At 34.8% G+C, this 8519-nt stretch overlaps 1 pseudogene; it reads left to right on the top strand.

The window, feature by feature from the left end:
• Positions 1-2473: 2473 nt before the first annotated feature.
• On the top strand, positions 2474-3536 carry LOC118607765 (annotated as a pseudogene).
• Positions 3537-8519: the final 4983 nt, after the last annotated feature.

Raw genomic sequence — 8519 nt, 5'->3', positions numbered from 1 at the left:
AAAACTATTAGGAATAATAAACAAATGCAGTAAAGTAAATAATAAACAAATGAAGGATACAAAATCAATACACAAATATCTGTTGTGCTTCTATATACTAACAACAAAATACTGGAAAGAGAAATGAAGAAAACAATCACATTTATAATTGAAAAAGAAATAATAAAAAACCTAGGAATAAACTAAACAAAGGAGGTGAAAGACCTGTATGCTGAAAACTACATTGCTGAAAGAAATTGAAGAAGACACAAAGAAATGGAAAGATATTCTGTTTTCACGGATTGGAAAAACTAACATTTTTACAATGTCCATATTGCCTAAAGCACTCTTCAGATTCAGTGCAATCCCTATTAAAACTCCAGTGGCATTTATCACAGAAATAGAACAAAAAATCCTAAAATTTGTATGGAACCACAAAAGAACCCAAATAGCCAAGCCATCCTGAGGGGGAGAAAAAAAACAGAGCTGGCAGTATCACACACCCTAATTTCAAACTATACTCAAAGCTAAAATAATCAAAACAGTGTGGTATTAGGAGAAAAACAGACACACAAACCAATGGAACAGAATTGAGAGCTCAGAAAAAAAAAACACCTACAGATTTATGGGCAACTAATTTATGACAATAGAGCCAAGAATATACAATGGAGGAAAAAAAAAACTTCAATGAACGGTCTTGAGAAAAATGGATAACCATATGCAAAAGAATAAAACTAGACCACTATATTACACTAAACACACACACAAAAATAACTCAAAATGGATTAAAGACTTGAATATAAGACCTGAAACAATAAAATACATATAAGAAAACATAGGCACAAAACTTCTGGACATTGATCTCAGAGGTATTTTGTGAATTTGACTATAAAGACTATGGAAACAAAAACAAACATAAACAAGTGGGACTACATCAAACTAAAATTTTGCACAGCAAAAGAAACCATCAAAAAAACAAAAAGGCAACCAACCAAATGGGAGAAGATAGTAGCAAATAATACCTCTGATAAAGGGCTAATATCCAAAATATATAAAGAACTCTTACAACTTGGCAACAAAAAAAATGAACAATCTGAGTTAAAAAATGGCAGAGAATATGAATAGACATTTTTCCAAGGAAGACATGAAGATGGCCAACAGGCATATAAAATTATGTTCAACATCATTGGTTATTAGAGAAATGCAAATCAAAACCATAATGAGATATCACATTACACCTGTTAGAATGGCTATTATAAAGTATAGCATAGGGAATATAGTCAATAATATGGTAATAAATATGTCAACTGTAATTGAAAATAAAAAATAACAAAAAGATGAGAGAGAGGAAAAAATATATAAGAACTAGGTGTTGAAGAAGATGTGGAGAAAAGGGATCTCTTGTACATTGTTGGTGAGAATGTAAGTTGGTGCAGCCACTGTGGAAAACAGTATGGAGGTTCTTCAAAAAATTAAGAATAGAGCTACCATATGATTCAACAATTCCTTTTCTGAGTATTTATCTGAAAAATCTGAAAACATTAATTTATAAACATATATGTACCCCTGTGTTCATTGTAGCATTATTTACAGTAGCCAAAATATGGAGAAAACCCGAGTTTCTGTCAGTGGATGAATGAATAAGGAAGGCGTGAGATAGATATATAATGAAATACTACTCAGTCATAAAAGAGATGAAATACTGCAATCGGTGACAATATAGATGGATCCTAGGGGTATCATGCCAAGTGAACTAAGTCACATGGCAAATGACAAAAAAATGATTTTACTAATGTGTAGATTATAAAACAAAAAAGTAACAAACTAATGAAACGAACTCATATATAATGACAACAGAATAGTGATTACCAGAGAGGAAGGGTGAGGGGGAGGGTAAATTGGTAAAGGGGGTCAAATATATGGTAACAAAAGGAGGCCAGACTTTTGGTGGTGAGCACTCAATAGAGTACACAGAGTTTGAATTACAGTGTTGTACACCTGACATTTATATTATTAATGTCAAGTTAACTCAAGGTGAAAGGTTAAAGAAGTACAAATTAGGAGTTGATAGATGGTCACGGGGATGGGGAGCATGGCAAAGGGAATGCAGTTAGCAGTAAGGTAGTGGCTAGGTGGAGGGCCAGAGGAGAGAAAGAGCAATCAGGGGGATCGTTTTATACACTATATAAATGTCTAACCAATGTACTGTATGCTTGAAACTAATAAAACAAAACTTTTTAAAAAGTAAAAAAAAAGATAAAAGTGGTATATTCAATGGAATACAATAGAGCAGTCACAATAAATTAAAACTGTATTTATCAATATGAAGAAAGGAAGTTACAGATGACACAAACCATATAATACTTAAGTAAAAAGCACACAAAATAATACTATATATTTACATATTTTTATGAGTACACATATGTGTGCGTAAAATAAAAAACAATTATGGGAGAGGAGGAGGTGGCCCTGGGAGAATGAGCAGGAAGCTGAAATGAGGAGCTTGAGGGAGAGAGCCCAGCCACCTGCTCTCCATAAGCAGAAGCCCAGGCCAGGGCCGGCGCACTGCTCCAGGCCCTCCTGGGAAGAGGCAGCTGAACTGAGTGATTGCCCATATGTGTGGCATGAACGGAGGCTGCTGTCTGCCCACTTCACTTTCCCTTTTCTCCTCGTCCCCACTCCACCATTTCCACTCCAGAGTAGCACCATATCGGTGCCGGCAGCCAAAGTCAATAAAAAAGAGCTCAATTCAAACCACGATGGGACCAACAAGACCTCAAAAAAAGAACAAGAAGCAATTCAACATATTTATGAAGTACCAAATGAAATAGACAGACTTAATGAATAACGAGGAGATTTTGAAAGTAGAAATATAATGAACTCCATCAACTATTTTTTCAGAATTGATCACCAAAATCCCAAAGTTTTTGGTAAGGACATTTGTCAACCATCAACAAGAGTCTGCATTGCTTGGGGAAGAGGATTAAGAGGGGTTGCATTATTTGACAGGAATTGAAGTGACAGAATTTGAAGACATTAAATCAGGTTACAGAATAGATTTTTATTTTGATGGCAATAAAGTCCTCCCCAGAGAATTTCATTTGAATGAGAGTGGTGATCTATCTTTAAAGTGCACTGAAACCAAATGGAAATCTGGAAAGGATTTGATGAAACTTTCAAGTCAAATGGAAAATAAAGCTAGCAGAAAGAAACAGTATGAGGAACCAGAGATATCTTCTTTACCTGGTTTACTGACCATTCTGATGCAGGTGCAGACTAATTAGGAGAAGTCATCAAAGATGATATTTGTCCAAATCTATTCAGTGCCACTTGGTTCCTGACATGGATAATGAAGAAGGGAGGGAGAGGAGGAGGAGGAGGAAGAGGAAGAAGAGGAAAAGGAAGAGGAAGAGGAGGAAGACGAAGAAGAAAAAGAGGAAGAGGAAGAAGAAGAGAAGGAGGAAGAGGAAGATGATGATGATGGAGAGTTGGAAGATATCGATGAAGAAAGGGATAAGGATGAAGGTGAAAATAATGACAATGATAGAACTAAATAGAACTATTCCATCAATAGGCAAAGTATAATGAAAACCTACCCAGATGGATAGTATGTAATTTTTGCACAGGTCTCTGTTTAGTGAATATATCACTGTATACTGGTCAGGAACCTTGGTCCAATAAAAATTGAGAAAAACAATTAAGGAAGGATATATAACAAACTCATAGCAGTAGTTACTTCTGGGATGTAGAAGTGAATGAAATCAGGGATAGTGACCAAAGGGGATTTTAAGCTTATTTGTAATGTCTTAATTCTTTTTTAAAAACTTTTTTATTTTAAAATAGGAAGTTGCAGAAATAGTCCATATATATTAGACAGAGATAAAAACCTATGAATCCTTCCCCAATGGTGATATCTTATATTGTGTAGTACAATGTCAATACCAGGAATTTGACATTGGTAAATTTATCTTAACTACACCACAGACTTTGTTCAGTTTTCACCCTTCTTAATCAGTGTGCATGTGTGCATGCATGCATGTGTGTGTGTGTGTGTGTGCGTATTTTGGTTCTATGCAATTTTGTCCCATGTATAATTTTATGTACTCATCACCACAGCCAAGATACAGAGCTGTTCTATCACCATAAAAGAACATCTTTGTGCTACCTCTTTGTATTCTCGTTCATTTTTATCGTACCCCACTTCCATCCCTGTCCCCTGGCAATCACTAATCGGTTCTTCATTTCTATAGTTTTGTCATTTCGTGAATGTTATATAAATGGAATCGTACAGCATGTAACTTTCTGGGATTGGCTTTTTTCCACCTTTAAGTCTACTTAAGTTGTAGCATATTTCAGTAGTCTATTCCTTTTCATTGCTAAATAGTATTCTATGGCATGGATGTAACAGTTTGTTCAACTATTCACCTGTAGAACAGCATTTGACTTGTTGCCAATATTTTTATATTATTAATAAGGCTGCTACTAATATCCATGTACAGAATTTTTATATGAACATAAGTTGTTATTTCTTTGAATAAATGTCCAGGAGTGTAAATACTTGGTTTATGGTAACGGCATGTTTAGTTTTATAAGAAACTACAACAATGCTTTTCATAGTGGCTTTACCATTTCACATTACCACCAGTTAAACATCTGGTTTTTGTGTATTCTCATTATTTTTTATTTGAACGTTCTGTTAGGTCTGTGGTAATATTGCATTGTAGTTTTAATAATGGCTAATAATGTTGAACCTATTTTCATGTGCTTATTTGCCATCTGTACATTACTCATCCTCTCTTTTTTTTATTAAGTTTACTGGGGTAACATTGGTTAATACAATTATATAATTTTCAGGTGTACATTATAATTTGACATCTGTATATCCTATTGTGTGTTTACTACCCAAAGTCCAGATTCCTTCGGCTACCATATGTTTGATCCCCTTTACCAACTTCACCCTCCCCTACCCCCTATATTTGACCCTTTTTACCCCATCTACCTCCCCCTTCCTCCCCCACCCGCTACCCTCTGGTAACCACTAGTCTATAGTCCATGTCCATGAATCACTGTTTGTCCTATTCTTTTATTGCTCAAAGGTGTATATCCCACGTATAAGTGATATCATGTGATTTTCAACTTTTTCTGTCTGGTTTATTTCACTTAGCATGATTACCTCGAGATCCGTCCATGTCGTCGCAAATGGTAGTGTTTCATCTCTTCTTATGGCTGAGTAATATTCCATTGTATATATGTACCACAGCTCCTTTAGCCAATCATCTAGTATAGGACACTTCGGTTGCTTCCATGTCCTGGCCACTATGAATAATGCTGCTATGAACATCAGTGTGCAAATATCTTTTCGAATATGAGTTTTCTAGAATTTGGGAGCAAATACCCAATAGAGCGATTGTTGGATCATATGGCAGATCAATTCTTAGTCTTTGAGGAACCCCTATACTGTTTTCCATAGTGGCTGTACCAATTTGCAGTCCCACCAGCAGTGTATGAGGGCTTCTTTTTCTTTGTATCCTCTCCAACATTTGTTATTACTTGTCCTGTTGATGATAGCTAGTCTAACAGGTGTGAGATGGTATCTCATTGTGGTTTTGAGTTGCATTTCCCTAATAGCTAGCAATGTTGAGCATATTTTCATGTGTTTGTTGACCATTCATGTATGTCCTTTAGGGAGAAATGTCTGTTCAGGTCCTGTGCCCATTTTTTTATTGGATCATTTGTTTTTTTGTTGTTGTTGTTTTTGAGTTATATGAGTTTTTTTTGTGGGTATTTTGGATATTAGGCCCTTATCGGAGGTGTTGTTTGCAAATATATTTTCCCATTTGGATAGTTGTCTCCTTACCTTGTTGACGATTTCATTTGCTAAGCAGAAGCTTTTTAGTTTGATGTAGTCCCATTTATTTATTTTCGCTTTTAATTCCCTTGCTTTTGAGGTCAAATTCATAAAATCCTCTTTAGGTTTAAGGTCCTTGAGTTTAGCTCCTACATTTTCTTCTATGCATTTTATTGTTTCAGGTTATATTCAGGACCTTAATCCATTTTGAGTTAATTTTGGTGTGTGGTGATAGACAAAAATCTAGTTTTGTTCTTTCGCAGGCGGCTTTCCAATTATCCCAGCACCATTTATTGAAGAGGCTTTCCTTTCTCCACTGTATGTTTTTGGCTTTTTTTGTCAAAAATTATTTGCCCATATAAATAAGAGTTTACTTCTGGACTCTCAATTCTGTTCCACTGGTTTATGTGACTGTTTTGTTGCCAAAACCATGCTGTTTTGATTACTGTCGCTTTGTAGTTTAATTTGAAGTTGGGCAGAGTGATGCTTCCTGACTCATTCTTTTTCTCAGGATGGCTTTGGCAATTTGAGGTCTTTTGTGCTTCCATACAAACCTGATGATTTTTTGTTCGATTTCTTTAAAAAATGCCAATGAGATTTTGATGGAGATTGCATTAAATCTGTATAATGCTTTAGGTAATATGGTCATTTTAACTATGTTGATTCTTCCAATCCAAGAACACAGAATCTTTCCATTTCTTTGTATCTTCTATGACTTCTTTTAATAGGGTCTTATAGTTTTCATTATATAGATCTTTCTCTTGTTTCATTAAATTTATTCCTAGGTATTTTATTCTTTTTGTTGCAATTGCAAAAGGAATTATTTTTCCACTTCTTTTTCTGATGCATCATTATTAGAGTATAGGGTCGCTATGGATTTTTGAACATTGATTTTGTATCTAGAGACTTTACTATATTTGCTTATTGTTTCTAGTAGTGTTCTTGTGGAGTCTTTAGGGTTTTCTATATAGAGAATCATGCCATCTTCAAACAGTGACAGTTTGACTTCTTCTTTTCCTATTATGATGCCTTTTATAGCTTTCTCTTGCCTGATTGCACTTGCTAGGACCTCCAATGTTATATTGAATAACAGTGGTAATAGTGGACAGCCTTGCTTGTTCCTGATCTTAGAGGGAAGGTTTTTAGTTTTTCACCATTAAGTATAATGTTGGCTGCTGTTTTGTCATATATGGCCTTTTACTGATTTTGTTAAGTGTTTTGATCGCAAATGGATGCTATATCTTGTTGAAGGCTTTTTCTGGATCTATTGAAATGATCATATGATTCTTATTTTTTAATTTGCTTATGTGGTGTATCACATTAATCGATTTGCATATGTTGAGCCATGCCTGTGCTCCTGGGATGAAGCCAACTTGATCATGGTGTATAATCTTTTTAATATGTTGCGGTATTCAGTTCACTAGTATCTTAAGGTTTTTGCATCTGTGTTCTTGAGAAATATTGGTTTGTAGTTTTCTTTTTTTGTGTGGTATCTTAACTAGGTTTTGGTATCAGAGTAATATTGGCTTCATAAAATGTGTTAGGAAGTATTGCCTCCTCTTCGATTTTTGGAAGAGTTTGAGGAGAATAGGTATTAAATCTTCTTTGAATGTTTGGTAGAATTCACTGGTGAAGCCATCTGGCCCTGGACTTTTACTTTTTGGTTGGTTTTTGATGATCGTTTCAATTTCAATACTGCTGATTTATTTACATTTTCCAGTTCTTGATTCAGTCTAGAAAGGTTGTATTTTTCTAAGTACTGGTCCATTTCTTCTAGGATATTAAATTTGGTGTTATATACTTTTTCAAAGTATTCTTGTATGACCCTTTGTATTTCTGCGATATCAGTCGCAATTTCCCCTTTTTCATCCCTGATTTTCTTTATTTGTGTCCCTTCTCTTTTTTCTTTAGTGAGTCTAGCCAGGGCTTTGTCAATTTTATTAACCTTCTCAAAGAACCATCTCTTCGTTGTATTTATTTTTTCTATTTTTTTTCAATTTCATTTATTTCTGCTCTAATTTTGATTCTTTCTTTATTTTTGCTGACTTTAGGCTTCATTTGTTTTTCCTTTTCTAGTTTTTAAGATGAAGCATTATGTTGTTTATTTGGGCTCATTCTTGTTTTTAGAAGTAGGCCTGTAATGATATGAACTTTCTTCTTATGACTGCTTTTGCCATGTCCCAAAAGTTTTGATATGTTGTACTATTATTATCATTCATTTCTATGCATCTCTTGATCTCTCTTTTTATTTTTTCCCTGACTCAGTTATTCTTCAGTAACATGTTGTTTAATCTCCATGTATTTGTGGTTCTTCCTGATTTCTTTCTGCAGTTGATCTCTAGTTTCACAGCGTTGTGATCAGAGAATATGGTTGGTATGATTTCAGCCCTCTTATATTCATTGAGGCTATCTCTGTGTCCAGTATGTGGTTGATTCTTGAAAATTTTACATGTACACTACAGAAGAATGTATAAACAGCTATTTTGGGATGGAAGGCTCTATAAGTGTCAATTATGTCCACTTGGTCTAATGTGTCATTTAAGGATGTTATTTTCCTATGGACTTTCTGCTTGGATGAAGTGTCCACATCTGACAGTGAGGTATTTAGGTCCCCTACTATGATAGTGTTTTGGTCTATTTCTCCCTTTAGTTCTGTTAGTAATTGCTTTACATATTTTGGGGCTCCCTGATT

This window comes from Rousettus aegyptiacus, unplaced genomic scaffold (assembly GCF_014176215.1).
Source record: "Rousettus aegyptiacus isolate mRouAeg1 unplaced genomic scaffold, mRouAeg1.p scaffold_m13_p_9, whole genome shotgun sequence".
NCBI lineage: Eukaryota > Metazoa > Chordata > Mammalia > Chiroptera > Pteropodidae > Rousettus > Rousettus aegyptiacus.
Note: the sequence above shows the minus strand (reverse complement) of the source record. Positions and strands in the feature narration are given on the sequence as shown.